This window comes from Cervus elaphus, chromosome X, assembly GCF_910594005.1.
Source record: "Cervus elaphus chromosome X, mCerEla1.1, whole genome shotgun sequence".
NCBI lineage: Eukaryota > Metazoa > Chordata > Mammalia > Artiodactyla > Cervidae > Cervus > Cervus elaphus.
This window is the reverse complement of record NC_057848.1, coordinates 28,656,393-28,680,402: the sequence shown is the minus strand read 5'-3', so window position 1 is coordinate 28,680,402 and position 24,010 is coordinate 28,656,393. Positions and strand designations below refer to the sequence as shown.

The following is a 24,010-nucleotide window of genomic DNA, read 5'->3' as shown; positions in this document are numbered from 1 at the left end:
AGCTACTTTGATCTACATGGGAAAGAGTTGGAAAGTGGGAATACATTTCATCAGCTGCTACATGCTTTTCAGTCACCCTTGAGGCCCATCTGAGAGAAGCCTTTTTTTTCTTTTTTGTGCTGAAAAGCAATTGTTTGTCCAACTGGGAAGGCAGTTGGTCTTTAACATTCATTTGTAGTAAATAGAGTTAAATAAGTAAATATATCTTATAAATAATAATAATCAGTGATTCCCTTGTGTCTCTCATATGGGTATGAAATATACAGTAGTTAGGACTTTCTAATAATTTGACATTGTAATGTAGATTGTTCTCTGCTGCAAGTAGGTTTCTTTTCCTTTTATAATGACATTTTTTTTTTAAAAAACAGACAATTTTCAACTGCTAGTTTAAAATATCAGCCATAGAATTTATTATTTAAAAACAAGCACTTTTACTTTAGAGTTTGTCCTGACATCATGATACTCAGCCACATTTCCTGAAATAACCAATTCCTATTAAATATCATTATGATTTCCCTGGGATGTAATATTTTTATTTCTGTACTTCAGAAAAAAATGAACATTTAGTTTACCCTAATATTTGGGTATATTTTATTGCACATGATTATTTTGGTTATATGGAGCATGACCAATTTGATAAGATATAATGTGGATCTGTTAATACTACAAGAGCATAATTGTAAGAATTTTTCACCTGATTAATTTAATTGCATCAGAATTATGAATATATAAATATATTTCAAATATTTTATTGAGGTATGGTCAACATGCAATATACTGTGCATATTTAAAGTATATGGTCTAAGTTTTGATATATGTATGCACCTGTGAATCTAATACTACAGTCAAGATAATGAACACATATATCATCTCAAAAAGCTTCCTTGTGCTCTTAGGTAATCAGCCCACCAAGCTCTCCTTTGCCTCTCTCTCTACTTCAACCTATCTCATTCATAGGCTTCCACTGACTTTTGTCACTATAGATTAGCTTTCCTTTCCTATAATGTGGAACTATCCCATTATTTGGATATATAACAATTTGTTCTGTCCATTCACCTGTTAATGGATATTTGGGTTGTTTCCAATTTGGGGCTCTTGGAAATAAACCTTCTATGAACATTTGTATATAATTCTTTCCTGGGACATATATTTTCTCTTTCTATGTAAATACTTATAAGAGCAATGGCTGGGTCATATGATAGTTGTAAAATTAACTACGTAAGAAACTGCTAAACTTTTTCCCTGAGTAGTCAGAGCATTTTCCATTGCCACCAGCAGTGTATGAGATATGAGAGTTCCATCCTCCACAACCTTGCCAGTATTTGGTATGGTCATTCTTTTTAATTTTGGATTGGACTTTCACAGAGGGGTGTAGTGATTTCTCATAGTTTTCATTTATATTTTCCTAATGACTAATGATGATGAGCATCTTTTCATGTGCTTGACATGTGTTTGACACGTGTCATGTGTTTGACAAGTGTATATCTTAGGTGAAGTATCTGTTCAAATCTTTTGCCCACTTATTTATTGAAGTGTCTGTTTTCTACTGACCTCTGTGAGATTTTTAATTCTAAATAGCAGATCTGTGAATTACAAATATTTCTCTCATTCGCTCAATGGCTTGTCTTTTTATTCTCTCAACAGTGTTCTTAGAAGAACATAAGTTTTAATTTTGTGGAAATTCAGTGCATCAATTTGTTCATGTATGGTTTTGAATTTGCTTTTGATGTCATTTATAAGAAATCTTTATGAAACCTAAGGTCACAAGAATTTTCTACTGTAATTTTTCTAGAGTTTTAAAATAGTTTTAGCTTTTATGTTTACATCAGTCATTCTTTTTGAGTTAACTTTTGTATGTAGTGCATTATATGGATCAAAGTTCACACTCAGATACTCAGCCATGTCCATCTCTTTGCGACCCCAATGGACTGTAGCCTGCCAGGTTCCTCTGTTCATGGGATTTCCCAGGCAAGAATATGGAGTGGGGTGCTATTTTCTCCTTCAGGGAATCTTCCCTATACAGGGATCTATCCCACGTCTCTTGTATCTCCTGCATTGGCAAGTGGATTCTTCACCACTAGTGCCACCTGGGAAGCCCCATCTATCACAGTTTATGTGCATATGGCTATCTACTTGTCCCAGTACCATTTGTTGAAAAGACTCCTTTTTCTGCTGAATTGCCTTTGTAGCTTTGTTGAAAATCAGTTGCCCATATATATGTGGGTCTATTTCTAGAATTTTAATTTCTTTCCTTTGATATACATTCCTACCTTCATCCCAATACCACAGTGCCTTGATGACTATAGATTTGAGTTTTGAAATAAGATAGTGCTTATCCTCCAGCTTTTTTCTTTTCAAAGTTGCTTTTTGTAGACTAAGCCCTTTGCATTTCAATGACTTTTTAGAATAATCAATTTCTTTAAAAAAATGAACACTTTAATTTTTATTGGGATTGCAAGGAATCTATACATCAGTTTGGGAAGAATAGACATCTTCACAATACTGAGTCCTCTGACCCAAGAGGATGACATATCCCTTGATTTATTTAGGCCTGCTTTAATTTTCTCAGCAATGTTTTATAGTGTTCAGAGTTTAGAACTTGCACATTTGTGGACACAGATGTACAATATAGGTTATCTTTATGTAGTTCATACTTTTCGATGATATTGTCATGGGAATATTTTTTTATTATAATTTCCAGGTATTTTCACTGAACATGTCAGTAGCTGACTATTGCTGGGAAATCTTTGTGGTTGAAAGCACAGGTTACGCTAGGATGGAAAAGATACTTGATTTTTAATACCTATATTAGTCAGAGTTCTCAAAGAGAACCAATGGGATGTATATATATAGAGATTTATTTTAAGGAAGTGACGTTAGTTTGTGGAGTCTGATGGGGGAAGCCGACAGACTGGAAACTCAGGAAAGAGTTTTAGTTGGAGTCTGGAGGTAGTCTGCTGGTGAGTCATGAGGAGCTGATGTTGTAGATGAAGTCCAGGTTTGGGACTCTGCACTTTCACTGCTGAGGACCAGTTGGGGAATCTGTCTAAGCTTCTTCCTAGCTCCTGATGGCAATATTTGCATTTCTTGACTTGGCACTGTAGAACTCTAACCTCTGCTTGCATCATCACATGATGTTATCCCTGTTCTTCTGTCTTTATGTGGCACCAGTCACATTGTTTTAGGGACAACCCTAAACAGTATGACCTCATCTTAACTAACTACATCTGCAACAGCCATAGTTCCAAGTAAGGTTATGTTCAGGGGCACTGGGAATTAAGACTTCAACATATCTTTTTGGGGTGACATTTCAATCCATCACATTCACTGAAACTAGTTTCTGGGGATGCAACACAGTGAATAAGAAAGGGCAGTATCCCTAGAGCTTTTACTCTAGTTTGAGAAACTGGCAATAAGCAGGGAAACAAATCAGTAAGCTGGGCTATTTTGTATGGGAATAAATGCTTGCAACAAAATAAAATTCATTAGTAGAAAATTACAAGGACAGGGATTGTTGTAGACACAGTTGTCAGTGAAGCTCTTTCTTAGGACATGATATTCGAATTGAGTCTAAATGACAAGCTTTATTACAGACAAATGGAAACTTCGTAAAAATATCAAAACTTGCATGTCCTTATGAAAATTCCACCATTTATTGAGCTGATATTGTGTGCCTCATGCCATTCTAAGTATTTGCATGTATCAATTAATTCTCAAAGCAACAACCCATGAGGTAAAGACAGTTCTTAAAGGAGAAAACTGAGGCCCAGAGAGGTTCTTTCATTCTCCCATAGTACAGAGAGAGCCAGCTATCTCAAGGTTTTTGCAGTTGAATTTTTTAAATTATGTAATTCCTCACCATTTATCCTTGTAGAAACCAAAACACAAGGCAATATTTTTTACTTTGAACTTCTTTCTTCTATGATCAGTTCTGCATAATTGGTGTTTTGCAGATGAGGCACTTGAGTGACTATGAGGTGAAGTAAAAGTGTTCAAATTCATACCATTATTTTTTTTTCAAATTCATACCATTTTATAAGTGGTAGAATGGTGGTTTGGACCTGGTCTGTCTCTGGAGCCCACACTCCTCACCATTATACTTAGGAAGAAGAAAGAGACATTTGTTGAACTATGTCAGCCCCTGTTAGGTGTTGTCAGGTGAAAACTATGCTTTGGTAGGCATTTTTGCATATACAGAGTATTTATTTGACAAAAATGTGAAGATAATGACTGTAAAAATTAGAAGATAATATTCATCACAGTTTCTATGCATTAGACAATTTGGTATTTTCCATCTTTCTCCTTTTTGTTGTTCTTATAGATACGTGGTAGCAGCTCATTGTGGTTTTAAGCTTAATTTCCCTGAAATCTTGATCTCTTTTCATCCAAATGTCCTCTTTAAAATCTCCATTTATTTACTTAACAAACTGGATCTTTTTCCTGTGGAGTCTGCATTCTGGATTATGCTGATTATGTCTCTATTGTGCTGTTGGTTCTACTGGCTTATCCTATTTCTTTTAAATTGGTAATTACTGTACATATAGAGGCTTGCTCAGATTCGGATTTGTGGAAAGAGTACCTGAGATGTGGTGGTGTACTTCCTATAGCCCTATATCAGGAGCCTCTTCATTTCTGTCCTTCCTCTGTCCTTGAGACTGATCACTGGGTCCAGGTGTTGTCTGATCCATCTGTTATGACATTTCCCATCTGCCTTTTACTCATGTTTTCTTAGCCTCTTAAGATGAAGACCTCGATATATATTTCATTAATGGTTGCAAATGGTAATATTTTAATTCTATAATTTCTTTTCCATGTATTAGCTGGAATTCTTCTATAAGACAAACTTCCTCTCATCAACTATGAGGTTACACTGATGTCTGGTTGACACAGAAGAGAGGAATTAATGCTTAATTCTTTTGCAATATTTCTACTCTTTAAGATGGTGAGTTTTTTCTGTGGGATCCTCCAAAGGTGAAAATTGAGTTGTTGTTTTTTTTCTTTTAGAGTGTCATCATATGCTCTAGATGTTTATATACTTGATGTTTTAATCCATTGCAGGTATTAACATTTTTGATGTTCAAATTGTTCTATTTTTGGACTGTGAGAGCCTTTTGGTTGGCTTCTGAGTCTTTAGGGTGGCTGTTGTCTCCTTGACATGTGCTCTAGAATGAGAGTTTGGTTCAGACTCATCTGCTGCAATTCCCACTTAGTCTTGGAATCAGCCTTTTCTCCAAAGAATGCTGGTTCCTTTTAGTGTGAAATGTGTCTAATTCAATCTGATCAAGTAGAGTTGCTCTTTGCTACTGGGTTGGTCATTGTTTCTTGTCCTTTTTAGTACCTGGAGTCAGTAATTATGTATTGTATTTTTAATGAGAATAAATATCATCTTCCATCCTGAGCTGCTGCTCTGTCATCTTATAGGTAATCACTTTTATAAATTTGAGTTTTAACTTTCAATTTTAAAAAATATAATCAATTACAATATATATATTTATTTCTCCCCACATTGCAAGGTGGGTTCTTAACCACTGGGCCACCAGGGAAGTCCATAACTCAAATTTAATAAAGAGATGTGATGTAGATTCAGGAGTAAGCAGGAAATGAAAACTACCTATATGTCCTTTCATTCTCTTTATACACATATGATGGAGAAGGAAATGGCAGTCCACTCCAGTTTTCTTGCCTGGAGCATTCCATGGACAGAGGAGCCAGCGGACTACAGTCCATAGGGTTGCATAGAGTCAGACATGACTAAGCAACTATCACTCACACACTCACATACACACTACGAATTCTTTAAAGGGCATTGGGATCATACAACAGTTAATTTTTATAATCTTCTTTAAAGGAAACTTTTTGTTTCTATTTCTAAAAATTGTCTCTTCTTTGGAAAAAAATAACCCAAGGAAAATGAAGAGAGATGCCTCTAAGTAGATGTCTGTGACCATATAGTGGGTCATCTAGGAAATGGCATATTGATACCTACCTCACAGATCTGTTGTCAGGAATAATGAACAAACTGATAGAAGATATCAGTTTTTCAATATTGTAAAAGTTCAACAAATATATGTATAATTTCTCCTGTGTTCTCTCCCAAGAAAAGAGATGACTTAAATAAGAAGAGCTCATAGAAATCATTTGGATTTGAAGGAGCAGAAAGGAAATGTATATGTTATGAATGTTATGCCATGTATATTCTCTTTCAGAGCTTCTATAGCTTCTAAAATGGACACACCCATTTTCTCAATTTCTGTGCTGAAGGAGGCACTAAGGGAATCAGCAGATACTATTTTTAGTCACTTTTTATCTGCCATGTTCAAAGTCTTAGAGTTGCCAGGTCTCAGCTAGCTCTAAACTGTGTCTCAGTACCTCCTGAATATGAAACTTCTCTTTGTCCAGGCTTAGTTTTTTGTCTTTCATTCACACTGTTGCTCAGCTATACCTCTATGTCCAGAACCTAGGTGAAAGATGACATGATCGCAGGTAGTCCTCCTGTGTTCAGACTAACTCTCAGATCCCTCAGTTGGCTTGAGCATGTATCCCATTTTGAATTTTTTTGAAGTGCTGGGCTTTTGTATATTTTCCTTTTCTTTTCTTAGTTTTAGTTGCATAAAGAAGGTACTTTTTTTCTTTTCTTTCCTTTTCTTCCCTTTTCCTTTTTTCTAGTGATGAGGTTGCAATTTTATTTTTTAATATTTATTTGTTTATTTGGCTGTGTTGGGTCTGAGATGTGGCATGTGGGATCTTTATTGTGGCATGTGGGCTCTTCATTGCGGCTTCTCTCTAGTTGTGGCCTGCAAGCTTAGTTGCCCCCACGGCATGTGGGATCTTAGTTTCCTGACCACGGATCAAACCCACATCCTCTGCATTGGAAGGTGGATTCTTAACCAGTGGGTCATCGGGAAAGTCCCAGGAAGGTACTTTAAAGTTTATTTCATTCTCACATGTTGATTGTGCCTGGGAACTTTGTCTGATTGAAACTGTGACTAAACTTTCCCCCTGAATCCTTCTGTTTAAGCATTCTCCCCTCGGGTTGCTGTGGGGCTGGGCGATATCATGCAGACCCTCACGTTTTCCTTTCCCTTGGAGCTCACTCCTTGGCTAACTGGTGGTTAAAACCATGGCTTGCTCTTAGCTCAAGGGGCTTTAATTGTGAGAGTACAGAAGGAAGCATCTTGTGAAGCTGCTTTTATCTCACAACCTTTACTAAAATCCTGGGAAGTGTAGATGTCATTGGACTGCTGCATGTAAGCTTTACTTGAGAGACATGATTGCCATTCCTTTAGGCATGTCTAATTCTCTTGACATTGCCCACTGGGAATGTCATGTGGTAGATTAAAAAATTAGTTCTGAGACCACTTGTTACCTAATTCCTATGGCTTAGGGATTCCCCATTTTGACACTGACCCACTTTCCTATGGGAAGGGCTAGGGATATTTATTCTTACTATATTTTGCACTTCCAAAACCAAGCACTTTGTTGTAGATAAAACTGGGTAGACAACGCACGAAGGGAAAAAAAGTCATTAAAATTCTTAAAGGCCTATTTCTTATGGATAAGAACTGTCTACATTTGACTACATTCTTTTTTTCAGAAATTGTACTATGCCTGTATAATTATGCATTTTTTAAGAATAGCAATGATGTAAAATCCTTCTTGTGGTTTTATAAGCTACTTTTTTATGATAAACACCATAGGTCAATTCAAGCCAATCAGTATAAGCTCACAGAATAATAAAAATGATCCTGTAATTTCTAATGATTCATTTAGGTATGATAATAATGATAAGAATTGTACATATTTATTCCTGACCTCTTCACTACCTAACACTGTTGTACATGTTCAACCTACACTTAGTCTTTTCCTCCTCACCACAGCCTAGGAGATACTGTTCCCCGACTTTGTTTTTTCTTTTTTTTGGCTGCACCATGGGGCATGAGGGATCCTTAGTTCCCAGACCAGGGATGAAACCTGCAAAATATGGAGTCTTCACCACTGGACCACTAAGGAAGCCCGTGTTGTCGGACTTTAACCATCAGGGAAGTGAGGCACAGTGAGGGTAGGGCTAGCCGGTCCCAAGACCAAGATGTGAACAGATTCTGTGTGGTCTCTGAGCCCCACATGTGACCAGTACACACTACTGCTTCTCACCTGATAAGACCCTCAGCCTCACTGTTCACCAGGGCACAGCAAAACTAATCAAACTGAGGTACAACACTTTTTCCCCACTTAAATAGGTAGGAATTTAAAATATTGATAGTAAGTAGTATGATTTGGCATTTGGGGAATTGTGTCCTGTTGTAGTGTGGAATGGGCTCCCCAACATCTTCTTATCCCTTCCTGTGCCTCAGGGATGGTCCTGTTCTAAATTTATGGCTCTCTTGTAGGCAGAGCAAAGATTGCTTGTGTTCCTCAGTGATTTTATTATTCTCTGTATTTACAAGAGTAACACAGGTTTATAGGTTAAAAAATGGAACATATAAACAGAAATAAAATAAAAATACCCTAAATATAGCACTCAAAGATAATCCTTGCTAATGTTTTCATCTGGGTTATATGGGTCCCAAAGCTTTCTTATATGGGAATATGTGTATTCATGCATGTACAGATGCATTCATATGCTCTGTACAAAAGGTAAGACCTCATTTTAGATTTTTAATCTGCTTATATCACTGTAGTGGGTTGAATTATATTCCACAACAAGATATGTCCAAGCCTTAACCCATACCTGTGATTGCAACCATATTTAGAAGTATGGTCTGAGCATATGTAATTGAGATGAGTTCATACTGAATTTAGGATGGTCCCTAAAACCAATGACTGGTGTCCTTATAAGAGAAAGGAGAGAAAAAAAAAAAAAGGAGAGGGTGATTTCACACACAAGGAAGAAGGCCATGTAAAGAAAGATGGAGGCAAAGACTGGAGTCTGCTGCTCTAGTATGGCCCTATCAATACCCTACTTTTGGACTCTGGTCTCCAGAAGTGAGAGAGGGGAAAAGTTCTGTTGTTTTAAGCCATGAATTTCATGTTTTCTTTTTTATTGCCAGTTCAGAAAAGTATAAAGTTAATGTGCAGGAGCCATGTCATCTCAGATTTAACCGTTGACTTTCCCCATATTTTCCTCTTATTTCCAGTTCAGATTTAGTGAGTAAGCGCTAATGGAATAGTATAGGTTTCAAGCTCAATATATATTTACTGATTAGTGTATGAATGAGTGATACAAAGAAATGGTAGTATTAGGAAACTAATACACTCAGTAAAAACATCCCTCAAATGTCACTGAATATGAATAAAAATCAGTGTAAACCCTATTTTTCACAACCGCCAGGATAGTAGTATCAATAAAGATAGAGAAAACAAAATACTAAATTGGCTAAAATTGTATTTGTGCCAAGTCCTTTTTATGTATCATATGCCAGGTCCTATTCATATATCAGTTCTTCAGTGCTTACAGCACCTCTTTGAGGTAGATACAATTGCTTATACTCATTTTATAGATTAAAAAACTGTGGAACAGAAAAATAAGGATTTGGCCCAGGACTGCACAGTTAGGCAGCAGGTCATCTTGGGTTTGAACCCAGCACCTCCTGCTCCAGAGCCTGGGAAACTGTTGAAGATTTGATATTAAGCAATAGGAGCAATGTGTACAAACATGCATATTTTATATGGTTATTAAAAGAACTTTCAAGATGTTAACATATTTATACAAAATATCTGAACCTAGAGACAAAAAGGAGACTTGTGACCTTGGTGAGAGCACATTCATTGCAATTATGGGGACAAAAACTATAGTGCGGTAAGGTAAGGGGTCGGTAGGAAGAGAAACATATTAAAAACCAAATGCAAAAATGCTTTCTGGAACTTTGATGTTGAAGGGTGGGGGAGAAAGGAGAAAAGAGAGAGAAAGAAGGCCTGTGATTGTATGGGGATGAGCGGTACAAACGGATTAAAAAAATATTTTTTCGCTTTTTAAAAGTACAAAGTTAATTTGCTGGAGCCATGTCACCTCAGAGCAACCACTGACTTTTCTCATATTTTCCTCTTATTTCCTCTTTAGAGTTAATGTTTTGTTAGTTCAGTTCAGTCGCTTAGTCCTGTCTAACTCTTTGCGACCCCATGGACTACAGCACGCCAGGCTTCCATGTTCATCACCAGCTCCCGGAACATGCTCAAACTCATGTCCTTCAAGTCAGTGATGCCATCCAACCATCTCATCCTCTGTTGTCCCCTTCTCCTCCTGCCTTCAATCTTTCCCAGCATCAGGGTCTTTTCCAATGAGTCAGTTCTTTGCATCAGATGGCCAAAGTATTGGAGTTTCAGCAACAGTCCTTCCAATGAATATTCAGGACTGATTTCCTGTAGGATTGACTGGTTTGATCTCCTTGCAGTCCAAGGGACTCTCAAGAGTTTTCTCCAACACCACAGATCAAAAGCATCAATTCTTTGGCACTCAGTTTTCTTCATAGTCCAACTCTCATATCCATATAAGACTACTGGGAAAACCATAGCTTTGACTACATGGACATTTGTCGGCAAAGTAATGTCTCTGTCTAGTTTGGTCATAGATTTTCTTCCAAGGAGCAAGTGTCTTTTGATTTCATGGCTGCAGTCACCATCTACAGTGATTTTGGAGCCCAAGAAAATAGTTTGTCACTGTTTCCATTGTTTACCCATCTATTTGCCATGAAGTGGTGGGACCAGATGCCATGATCTTCATTTTTTGAGTGTTGAGTTTTAAGCCAGCTTTTTCACTCTCCTCTCTCACTTTCATCAGTAGGCTCTTCAGTTCCTCTTCACTTTCTGCCATAAGGGTGGTGTCATCTGAATCTCTGAGGTTATTGATATTTTTCCCGGCAATCTTGATTCCAGCTTGTGCTTCGTCCAGCCAGGCATTTCGCATAATTTGCACTCTGCGTATATATTAAATAAGCAGGGTGACAATATACAACCTTGATGTTCTCCTTTCCTGATTTGGAAACAGTCTGTTGTTCCATGTCCAGTTCTAACTGTTACTTCTTGACTTGCATACAGGTTTCTCAGGAAGCAGGTCAGGTGGTCTGGTATTCCCATCTCTTTAAGAATTTTCCATAGTTTGTTGTGATCCACACAGTCGAAGGCTTTGGCGTAGTCAATAAAGCAGAAGTAGATGTTTTTCTGGAACTCTTGCTTTTTCTATGATCCAACGGATGTTAACAATTTGATCTCTGGTTCCTCTGCCTTTTCTAATTCCAGCTTGAACATCTGGAAGTTCACAGTTCATGTACTGTTCAAGGCTGGCTTGGAGAATTTTGAGCATTACTTTGCTAGCATGTGAGATGAGTGCAACTGTGTGGTAGTTTGAACATTCTTTGGCATTGCCTTTCTTTGGGATTGCAGTGAACTGACCCTTTCCAGTCCTGTAGCCACTGCTATGTTTTCCCAATTTGCTGGCATATTAAGTGCAACACTTTAACAGCATCGTCTTTTAGGATATGAAATAGCTCAACTGAAATTCCATCACCTCCACTAGCTTTGTTTGTAGTGATGCTTCCTAAGGCCCACTTGACTTCACATTCCACGATGTCTGGCTCTAGGTGAGTGATCACACCATCATGATTATCTGGGTCATGAAGATCTTTTTTGTATAGTTCTTCTGCATATTCTTGCCACCTCTTCTTAATATCATCTGCTTCTGTTAGGTCCATGCCATTTCTATCCTTTATTGTGCCCATCTTTGCATGAAATGTTCCCTTGGTATCTCTAATTTTCTTGAAGATATCTCAAGTCTCTCACAATCTATTGTTTTCCTCTATTTCTTTGCATTGATCACTGAGGAAGGCTACCTTATCTTGTCTTGGTATTCTTTGGAACTTTGCATTCAAATGGGAATATCTTTCCTTTTCTCCTTTGCCTTTCACTTCTCTTCTTTTCTCAGCTATTCGTAAGGCCTCCTCAGACAATGATTTTGCCTTTTTGCATTTCTTATTCTTGGGGATGGTCTTGATCACTGCCTCCTGTATAATGTCATGAACCTCCATCCATAGTTCTTCAGGCACTCTGTCTATCAGATCTAATCCCTTTAATCTATTTTTCACTTCCACTGCTTTTTTTGACTATGCCAAAGCCTTTGAGGGTGTGGATCACTGCAAACTGGAAAATTCGTAAAGAGATGAGAATACCAGACCACCTTACCTGCCTCCTGCAAAATCTGTATGCAGGTCAAAAAGCAATAGTTAGGACTAGAAATGGAACAACAGACTGGTTCCAAATCAGAAAAGGAGTATGTCAAGGCTGTATATTGTCACCCTGCTTACTGAACTTATATGCAGAGTACATCATGAGAAATGCTGGGCTGGATGAAGCACAAGCTGGAATCAAGGTTGCCAGGAGTTATATCAATAACCTCAGATATGCAGATAACACTACACTTATGGCAGAAAGCGAAGAACTAAAGAGCCTTTTGATGAAAGTGAAAGAGAGTGAAAAGGTTGGTTTAAAACTCAACTAAGATCATGGCATCTGGTCCCATCACTTCATGGCAAATAGATTGGGAAACAGTAGAAATAATGCCAGGTTTAATTTTGGGGGGCTCCAAAGTCACTGCAGGTGGTGACTGCAGCCATGAAATTAAAAGATGCTTGCTCCTTGGAAGAAAAGTTATGAGCAACCTAGACAGCATATTAAAAAGCAGAGATATTACTTTGCTGACAAAGGTCCATCTAGTCAAAGATACGGTTTTTCCAGTAGTCATGTATGGATGTAAGAGTTGGACTATAAAGAAAGCTGAGTGCCGAAGAATTGATGCTTTTGAACTGTGGTGTTGGTGAAGACTCTTGAGAGTCCCTTGGACAGCAAGGAGATCCAACCAGTCCATCCTACAGGAAATCAGTCCTGAATATTCATTGGAAGGACTGAAGCTGAAGCTGAAACTCCAATACTTTAGCCACCTCATTTGAAAAGACCCTGATGCTGGGAAAGATTGAAGGCAGGAGGAGAAGGGGACAACAGAGGATGAGATGGTTGGATGGCATCACTGACTCAATGGACATGAGTTTGAGTAAACTCCACGAGTTTTTGATGGACAGGGAGGCCTGGCGTGCTGCAGTCCATGGAGTCAAAGAGAGTCCAACACGACTGACTGACTGAACTGTATAATTGTAAGGGATTTGATTTAGGCCATACCTGAATGGTCTAGTGGTTTTCTCTACTTCAGTTTAAGTCTGAATTTACAAAGGTGATAGAAAGTGTGTTAGAGGGTGTTCTAGTGGGGAAGGGAGGTGGAAGGGGGGTTCTGGATGGGGAACACATGTACATCCATGGCTGATTCATGTCAATGTATGGCAAAAACCACTACAATATTGTAAAGTAATTAACCTCCAACTAATAAAAAGTAAAGGAAAAAAATTTCAGACTAAAAAAAAAAAGTAGATTTCCTATAGTCAAAAAAAAAAAAAAAGAAAGTGTTCTAGTTTAGAACCTTTTGAAATGGTGTTAGATAGTGTTCTAATTTCAGTCTTTTATACATGGTTGACCAGTTCTCCCAGCACCGCTTGTTAAAGAGATTGTCTTTTCTCCATTGTATATTTGCACTTCATTTGTTAAATATTAGGTGTCCATAGGTGCATGGGTTTCTCTCTGAGCTTTCTATAGTGTTCTATTGATCTATATTTCTCTCTTTGTGCTGGTACCATACTCTCTTGATGACTGTAGCTTTGTAGTATAGTCTGAAGTCAGGAAGGTTGATTACTCTAGTTCGATTCTTCTTTCTCAAGAATCCTTCAGCTATTCAAGTTTTGTTATGTTTCCATATGAATTGTGAAATTATTTGTTCTAGTTCTGTGAAGAATACCATTGGTAGCTTGATAGGGATTGCATTCAATCTATAGATTGCTTTGGGTAATATACTTATTTTAACTTTATTGATTTTTTAATGCATGAATATGGTATATTTTTACATCTATTTGTGTCATCTTTGATTTTTTTCATCAGTGTTTTATATTTTTCTACATATAGCTCTTTTGTTTTTTTAGGTAAATTTATTCCAAAGTGTTTTATTCGTTTCATTGCAATGGTGAATGGAATTGTTTCCTTAATTTCTCTTTCTGTTTTTCATTGTTAGTGTATAGAAATGCAAAGGATTTTTGTGTATTAATTTTATATCCTTCAAATTTACTATATTCATTGATTAGCTCTAGTAATTTTCTGGTGGTATCTTTAGGGTTTTCTATGTAGAAGATCATGTCATCTGCAAACAGTGAGAATTTTACTTCTTTTTCAATCTGTATTCCTTTTATTTCTTTTTCTTCTCTGACTGCTGTGGCTAGGATTTCCAAAACTGTGTTGAACAGTAGTGGTGAGAGTTGGCACCTTTGTCTCTCCCCTGATTTTAGAGGAAATGCTTTCAATTTTTTGCCATTGAGAATAATATTTGCTGTGGGTTTGTCATATATGGCTTTTATTATGTTGAGATATGTTCTTTCTGTGCCTGCTTTCTGGCGAGTATCTTTCAATTTATTAATATGGTGTATCACATTGATTGATTTGTGAATAGGGAAGAATCTTTGCATCCCTGGGATAAAACCCACTTGGTCATGATATATGGTTTTTGTAATATGTTGTTGGATTCTGTTTGCTAGAATTTTGTCGAGGACTTTTGCATCTATATTCATCAGTGATATTGCCCAGTAGTTTTTTTTTTCTTTTTTTTTTTTGGTGGCACATTTGTCTGGTTGTGATATTAGGGTGATGATGGCCTAATAGAAGTTTACCTTCCTCTGCAATTTTCTGGAAGAGTTTGAGTAGCATAGGTGTTAGCTCTTCTCTAACATTTTGGTAGAATTCACCTGTGAAGCCATCTGGCCCTGGGCTTTTGTTTGTTGGAAGATTTTTTATTACAGTTTTGATTTCTGTGCTTGTGATGGGTCTGTTAAGGTTTTCTGTTTCTTCCTGGTTCAGTGTTGAAAGGGTACACTTTTCTAAGAATTTGTCCATTTCTTCCAAGTTGTCCATTTTATTGGCATATAATTTACTCATAGTATTCTCTTAAGATCTTTTTTTTTCTGGGTTTTCTGTTGTGATTTCTCCATTTTGATTTCTAATTTTCTTGATTTGCTTCTTCTCCCCTTTTTTTCTTGATGAGTCTGGTTTTATTTTATTTTATTTTATTTTATTTATCTTCTCAAAGAACCACCCTTTAGTTTTGTTGATCTTTGCTCTAGTCTCTTTCATTTCTTTTTCTTTCATTTCTGCTCTCATATTTATGATTTCTTTCCTTCTACTAACCTTGGGGTTCTTCTACTCTTCTTTTTCTCATTGCTTTAGGTGTAAATTTAGGTTGTTCATTTGATGTTTCTCTTGTTTCTTGAGGTAGGCTTGTATAGCTATGAATCTCCCTCTTAGCACTGCTTTTACTGAATCCCATAGGTTTTGGATTGTCGTGTTTTCCTTTTCACTTGTTTCAATGCTTATTTTGATTTCCTTTTTGGTTTCTTCCAATATCTGTTGGTTATTCAGGAGGGTGTTATTTACCCTCCATATATTTGTGTTTTTTCTAGTGTTTTTCCTGTAGTTGACATCTAATGTTACCTCATTGTTATCAGAAAAGATGCTTGAAATGATTTCAAGTTTTAAAAATTTGCCAAGGATAGATTTATGGCCCAGGGTGTGATCTGTCCTGGAGAATGTTCCATGTACACTTAAGAAAATCATGAAATCCATTGTTTTTGGGTGAAATGCCCTGTAGATATCAATTAGGTCTAACTGGTCCATTGTATCATTTAAAGCTTGTGTTACCTTGCTAGTTTTCTGGCCGGGTGATCTATCCATCAGTGTGAGTTGGGTATTCAAGTCCCCTGCTATCATTGTGTTACTGTTAATTTTCCCTTTCATATTTATGAGTATTTGACTTACATATTAAGGTGCTCCTATGTTGGCTGCATATATATTTATAATTGTTATATTTCTTCAATTGATCCTTTGGTCATTATGTAGTGTCCTTCTTTGTCTCTTATTACGGTCTTCATTTTAAAGTCTATTTTATCTGATATGAGTGTTGCTACTCCTGCTTTCTTTTGGTCTCCATTTGCATGAAATATGTTTTTCCAGCCCTTCACTTTCAGTCTGTATGTGTCCCTAGGTTTCAGGTGGGTCTCTTGTAGGCAATATACATAGGGGTCTTGTTTTTGTATCCATTTGGCCAGTCTTTGTCTTTTGATTGGAGCATTTAACCCAGTTACATTTAAGGTAATTGTTGATAAGTATGATCCCATTACCATTTACTTTATTGTTTGAGTTCGTTTTTATAAACCTTTTCTGTGTTTCCTGTCTAGAGAACATCCTTTAGCATTTGTTGAAGAGCTGGTTTGGTGGTGCTGAATTCTCTCAGCTTTTGCTTGTCTGTAAAGTTTTTTATTTCTCCTTCATATTTGAATAGGATAGTTGCTGGGTAGAGGAATCTTGGTTGTAGGTTTTTCTCTTTCATAACTTAAGTATGTCCTGCCATTTTCTTCTGGCCTGAAGAGTTACTGTTGAAAGATTAGCTGTTATCCTTATGGGGATCCCCTTGTGTGTTATTTGTTGCTTTTCCCTTACTGGTTTTAATATTTGCTGTTTGTGTTTGATCTTTGTTAGTTTGATTAATATGTGTCTTGGGGTGTTTCACCTTGGGTTTATCCTGTTTGGGACTCTCTGGGTTTCTCGGACTTGGGTAGCTATTTCCTTCCCCATTTTAGGGAAGTTTTCAACTATTATCTCCTCAAATATTTTCTCATGCCCTTTCTTTTCATCTTCTTCTTATGGGATGCCTATGATTTGAATGTTGGGGCATTTAATGTTGTCCCAGAGGTGTCTGAGGTTGTCCTCATGTCTTTTAATTCTTTTTTTCTTTTTTCCTCTCTGCTTCATTTATTTCTACCATTCTGTCTTCCACCTCACTTATCCTCTCTTCTACCTCAGTTATTCTACTGCTGGTTTCCTCCAGAGTACTTTAAATCTCAGTTATTGCATTGTGTATTATTGATTGACTCTTCTTTTTTCCTTCTAGGTGTTTGTTAAACATTTCTTCTATCTTCTCAACCCTTGTCTCTAGTCTATTTTTCCGTAACTCCATTTTGTTTTCAAGATTTTGAATCATCTTTACTGTCATTCTGAATTCTTTTTCAGGTAGACTCCCTATCTCCTCCTCTTTGGTTTGGTTTGGTGGTTTTTTTAAATCATGTTCCTTCACCTGCTGAATATTTCTCTGCCTTTTCATTTTGTTTAAATTGCTGTGTTTGGGGTGCCCTTTCTGCAGGCTGGAAGTTCAAGGTCCTATTAATTGTGGAGACTGCTATCTGTGGGTGGGGTTGGACCGGTGGCTTGTCAAAGTTTCCTGGTTTCGGGAAGTTGTGTTCTGTGTTCTGGTGGGTAGAGCTGGATCTTTTCTCTCTGGAGTGCAATGAAGAGTCCAGGAGTGAGTTTTGGGGTTTCTATGGGCTGGGCATAGCTTTGGGCAGCCAGTCTTTTAATGTTCAGTGTTATGTTCCTGTTTTGCTGGAGAATTAGCATGGTGCATCTTGCAATGGAACTTGTTGACTCTTGAGTGGAACTTGGTTTCAGTGTAGATATGGAGACTTCTGGGTGAGCTCTTGTCTTAACTTTCACAACCAGATACATCCACAACTGTGCATTGTTTCCACTTTGTCTCATGCTCTTCTTTCCTTCTGGAACTATTTCTCTGCTCTTCTCCAGTAGTATATTGGACACCTGCTGACCTGGGGAGTTAATCTTTATTTTCTTAGGTCTTAGATTTACATTTCATGATTTACGGCATGCTTTACTTTTATTTTTAATATATTTAAATATGTTTAAATATAAACTAATATTTAAGTATACTACACTTTGAGTTATTTTTTTCTATAAGTTGTGAGGTATGTGTTAGAGTCCATTTTTTTAGTTATGCATGTCCAGTTGTTTTGGTTTTATTTTTTCTTTTGCAATATACGTTTCTTGGGATTTTCTTCATAGACAATAATGTCATCCACAAAGATGAAAGAAATTTTTTTACATTACAATTTGTATGTCTTTTATTTCTGTTTTTTTTACTTTGCCTTCTTGTACCAAATAAGATTTCCATATGAGAATGGAACTCATGAAATTGGGGAGTTCATCTTTCAGTGTCATATCTTTTTGCCTTTTCATAGTGTTCATGGGGTTCTCAAGGCAAGAATACTGAAGTGGTTTGCATTCGCTTCTCCAGTGGATCACGTTTTGTCAGAACTTTCCACCATGACCCATCTGTCTTAGATGGCCCTACACAGCATGGCTCATAGTTTCATTGAGTTAGACAAGACTGTGATCCATGTGATTAGTTTGGTTAGTTTTCTGTGACTGTGGTTTTCATTCTATCTGCCCCCTGATGGATGAGGATAAGAGGCTTGTGGAAGCTTCCTGATGGGAGGACTGGCTGTGGGGAAAACTGGGTCTTGCTTTGGTAGGTGGGGCCATGTGCAGTAAATCCTTAATCCAACTTTCTGTTGATGGGCTGTGTTCCCTTCCTGTAGTTTGGCCTGAGGCCCAACTATGGTAGGGGTGATTGGGATAATGGTGATGTCCTTTCAAAAGGACCTATGCCAACACTCTGTGGCTCTCAGGACTGTTGTAGTCGGTCTGTTTATTAGGGCTTCTTTAATTTCTCTCAGCAAGGTTCTGCAGATTCAGATTACAGGTCATACACATCTATGGACATAGGTGTGCTACATAGATTATCTCTATATATTCATACTTTATGATGCTATTATTGATGGCATTTTTAAAATTTGGGATAATAGTGCTTTATAATGTGTTAGTTTCTGCTGTAGAAAGAAGTGTATTAGTTATCCATATATCTCCTTCTTGGACCTCCCCCACATACATCTGGGCCACCACAAATCACCAAGCTGAGCTCTGTGTGCGATACAGCAGGTTCCTACTAGCTATCTGTTTTACACATGGTAATGTGTATATGTCAGTCCCAATCTCACAATTCATCCCACCCCTGTTTCCCCCTCCCCATATCCACATTTTCATTCTCTATGCATGTCTGTTCATGCCCTGCAAATAGGTTCATCGGTACCATTTTTCTTGATTCTACATGTATACTTTAATGTACCGTATTTGATTTTCTCTTTCTAAATTACTTGACTCTGTATGACAAACTGTAGTTCTATCTACATCTCTACAAATGATTCAACTTTGTTACTTTACATGGCTGAGTAATATTCCATTGTATATATGTAGCACACCATCTTTATCCATTCATCCGTTGATGGATGTTTATTTTTTTTCTTTTTTTTTCATTGATGGATATTTAAATTGCTTCCATGAATGGCACTGTTTATTTGATACAAATCCCAGATATATTTTCACTGAACTGTCAGTAACCAGATGTTGCTGGGAAATCTTTTGGGTAGAAAGCACCACAGAATAGAATAGAAAAGACTCTTGATGCTTAATATGTGTATTATTTAGGTTCCCAGAGAGACAAAAACAATAGGATGTATTTTGAGGAATTGACTAATGAGATTGAATAGGCTTGGTGAGTCCAAAGTCTAATGTAGGAGGCAAACAGACTGGAGGCTCAGGAGAGAGTTATAGTTGGAGTCTGAAGGCACCCTCTGGCAAGCCACAAAGAGCCTATGTTGTAGGTGAAGTTCAAAGGCAGTCTCCTGGCAGAATTCCTTCTTGTTCAGAGAAGGTCAGCCTTTTGGTCTATCCATGCCTTCAACTGATTGGATGAGGCCCATCCACATTATGGAGGGCTAAGTGCTTTACTCAAATTGTACCTATTTAAATGTGATTCTCATTCAAAAACACTCTCACAGAAACATCTAGAATAATGTTTGATCAAATATCTGGGCATTGTGGTCCCAGCAAGTTGATACATAAAATTACCATCACAGTATTCATTTGCCTAGATGCTCATATCAGCTTTTAGATGTCATTGGCAATATACCAAAACAAAGGACAAAAATATCATACAGACATTTCTACAGGTTATCTCCAGAAAATCATTCACTGAAATGAAATAGTTTTATAGCTTTAACGTTTGTGTGGTTAGGATTGAATTGTGGAGTTATCTTCATTATCCTCAAACAAATCTACCTTGATGAATTCCTGGGTTCTTGGGTGGTAAGAAAAAGTGGGAGAGAGCATTATGAATGTGGGTATCCATGTATGTAGGTGGGGATGTGTGTGTGTGTTTGTGTGTATTGGTGAAGTTATAAGGAATATTTGTGTCAGGAATATTTGAGGTTAATTCCTGTGTGTTATGTCAGTCCTGCTCAGTTCCTAGCACATATTAGGAAATGTATCAAGATCGTTGCTATTTGTTTTATCACAGATTTCCTTGGTCAGCATGGTTACCATGGTGACTCAGTGATTGCTGTGGGATTTATTACAGACTGAAATCCATTTGTGATTCTTATCTGAATCTGTTATGACTATGTTAGTTGTTAAGTGCTGCTTTTATAATTTTGTCATTTCTTCTAGATTTATTGATGTTAATTGACATTCAGATGTTGGGTTGAGCTTTCCCTTCTCCCCTATCATTTATTTATTTATTCATATATTTCTTTTATTAGTAAGACTCATAGATTCTTATTTTTTCAAAGGTTTTCCATCTGACAGAATTATTTATTTTTATGATCAAACTGTCACAGAATTGGCCTGCCAGCTCTACAAAGTTGCCTCTCTGTCCATTTTGTGCCTTCCTAGGATTCTCTGAACATGTGCTTTGCTCTCTGAGCCTGAGTATATGCCAGTCTGTGGAAAGGAAGTGATGATGTCCATTTCAAGGCATTACTTTGAGCATATGAAGAGGAAATGAAGATAACCAACATGGTATGGCATCTAGTAACCTTTCAGCAATGTTAGTTCCCATTCCAACATTACCTCCTTGATTCTGTCAACGTGATGCCTCTGACATTTCTATAATAGCATGTCTACTGGAGAGAATACTTAGACATATAACATAAGCAGGGATAAGGGCACATGTCCATGATGTGAGAGCCTCAGTGTCACTGCTGTGTGTGGAGGGGGCTGTGTGATGGAGCTGGGGAAGAGGAAAAGCATCATTGCACTGCTTCCAGGGAAATGAGAGGGGGCAGGCAAGCAGATCCTGAGCCCTTTCCCCTGTGTTTCATGTGCTTTCCCTTCCTCTCATTTTCCTCTCTATTCCATGTGTTTATCTCCTTACTCTTCCTTCCTTACAGTGGAACATTAGAGAAGGTATGGACTCTGAGCCTCAGAAACAAGATCCAGTAGAGAAGAACCAAGTGTGATAATGAGTCTACTAGACATTTTCCTGGAGCAAAAGAAGAGAGGTGAATCACTCTTGCCTTTTCCTCCTGAGGGAGAAGCTGCAAGTTGAACTTGGCTAACTGTGTGATTAAACCAGTGAACCTGGTTTCAGTTCAGGGGGCTTTATTTGGAGGGGACAGAAAGAAGCATGTTGTGAAACTTGCTTTCATCTCTTGACTTCACTAAAATTCTAGGAATTGGCAAGATCATCTGAATGCTGACTGGAAGGCTTATTTGAGAGACAGGCTTGCCCCTCCCCTAAGCCTCTGTCTTGTCCCTGAAATTGCCCAGTTGGGACTGTCATGTGGTAGATTCATTCACCTTGGACCATGCTGTTACCTCATTCCCTTGGCTTAGGGATGTTCCTCATTTTGCTGCTGACCAGTTTCCTTTGGGAAGGGCTAAAAATACTATTTTTTTCACTACCAAAAAACCAAGACCCTTTTGTTATAAATTAAAAATGGGAAATATAGGAGAGGAAAAAAAATTAGAGACTCTTACAGTGGATAAGCACTGTTATCATTTGAATACATTTTTTGAAATTTTTGTTTTTTAACTTAAGTACAGTTCATTTACAGTATGTGAAATAACTCAGAGAAAGACAAATATTAGATCATACCGATTATATGTGGAGTTTTAAAAATAATATGGGAGAGAAGAGGGTAGGATGAATTGAGAAAGTAGCATTGACATATATATGTATACTATCAGGTGTAAGCCAGATAACTAGTGGGAAGCTCCTATATAACACAGAGAGCCCAGCCTGGTGCTCTGTGAGGACCTAGAAGGGTGAGATGGGTCGGAGGGAGGCTCAAGAAGGAGAGGATATATGTATAATTATAGCTGATTCACGTTGTTGTACAGCAGAAACCAGCACAACATTGTAAAACAATTATCCTCCAAGTAAAATATAAAATGAATACAAATGAAAACTATAAAATACTTTTACTATAAATATACTGTGAAGGTTAGTCTATGCCAATCAGTACAAATGCACATAATAATAAAAATGGCAGTGGTAGCATTAATAGTCAATTTGTATATCATAATAGTGATAAGAATATTTAATATTATTGCTGATTTCCCCTCTGCCTATGCTACTGTAAGTGCTAAACCTGTACTTGCTCATTTAGTCCTCACCACAACCCATGAGGAGGAGTTACTGTTGCCCGAATTTAAACATCAAGGAAGTGAGACAGAGTGAGGGCAGGGCTCGCCAGTCACAAGACTAAGATGTGAACAGATTCTGGGTGGCTGCTGAGACCCACATCTAACCAGTGCACACTACTCCTCATCTGATAAGACCTGCAAAGCATAATCAACCAAACTGATGTACAGTTGTTTTTCCCACTTCAATACACAGGAATTTAAAATAGTGATAGTGGCCACTATAGCTTGGAATTGGGTGGAATGTGTCCTGTTATAATCTAGAAAGGTTCCCCGATATCTCATCTCCCTTCCTGTGCTTCTAGGGCTTTCCCATTCCAAAGGCTTTCCTATGTTTGGGCTAGGAACCCTCTTGCTTCCCTCCCATTTTGTTTTGTTTTTATATAGGTACAAACGCAATTGGTATTCATTTTAGGTAAAGATGGATGACATAGAAAAGAGGGGGAAAAAGCATTACCCCAAAATGTACCACCCAATTAAACTGTATTTTCCTCTATATTATATTCCTCCAGAATTTTCTAATGCAGATGTTAATCTTTTTAACAACCTAACAATCGATAGTTATTTAATTTTAATAGTTTGCTATTTATTTGGCTGCACTGGGTCTTAGTTGCAATACATGGGATCTTTGATCTTCATTGCAGCATGTGGGACCTTTAGTTCTGGCATGGGAACTCTTAGTTGTGGCATGTGCGATCTAGTTCCCTGACCAGGGGTGAAATCTGGGCACCCTGTATTGGCAGCATGGAGTCTTAGCCACTGGACAGCAGGGAATTCCCCATAGATATTTATATATTTGTGTGTTTAGAGTTAGTTGCTCAGTTGTGTCTGACTATGAGATCCCATGGACAGTAGCCTACCAGGCTCCTCTGTCTATGGAATTCTCCAGGCAAGAATACTGGAGTGGGTTTCCATTCCCTTCTCCAGGGGATCTTCCTGACCCAGGGTTGAACCCAGGTCTCCTGCACTGCAGGCAGATTCTTTAGCAACTGAGCCACCAGGGGAGCCCCCATTTATGTGTATATTTGTATATTTATCTACAATGGATAAGATCTCATCTACATGTACTTTGGGAACCTGCATACCTCATTGAAGTTGGTTAAGTGGGTCCCCCGAAAAGATGTGTCCAAGCTTAACACCCTCATACAAGTTAATGTGACCTTAATAAGAAATAATCTTGAGAGATTTGATTCAGTTAAGGATTGAAAGTGAAAAGTGAAGTGGCTCAGTCATGTTCAACTCTTTGCGACCCCGTGGATTGTAGCCCATGGAACTTTCCAGGCAAGAGTACTGGAGTGGGTTGCCATTTCCTTCTCCAGGGGATCTTCCTGACCCAGGGATCAAACCCAGGTCTCCTGCATTGCAGGCAGAGGCTTTACCTCTGAGCCACCAGGGAAGCCCCAGTTAAGGATACTGAGGTGAAATCGACAAAGGCTAGTGTTCTTATAGGAGAAAGGAGGGGAGATTTCACACACACAGGGAAGAAAGTCATGTGAAGAGATATTGAGAGGCAGAGATGGCAGCTGTGCTGCCACAAACCAAGGGGCTC

The 24,010-nt window shown here is 37.8% G+C and overlaps 1 long non-coding RNA gene across 7 annotated transcripts in view; it reads left to right on the top strand.

Annotated features, from left to right (window-relative positions):
• The window catches only part of LOC122690231, a 41,455-nt gene that overhangs the window by 898 nt on the left and 16,547 nt on the right, over positions 1-24,010 (top strand). For 6 of the 7 annotated variants that reach the window (XR_006340024.1, XR_006340022.1, XR_006340026.1 and 3 more), the window contains exons 3-4: positions 20,710-20,835; positions 21,207-21,317. This is a non-coding gene — a long non-coding RNA (uncharacterized LOC122690231). The remainder of the gene's footprint in view (positions 1-20,709; positions 20,836-21,206; positions 21,318-24,010) is intronic. The other variant, XR_006340027.1, reaches the window with a different exon arrangement.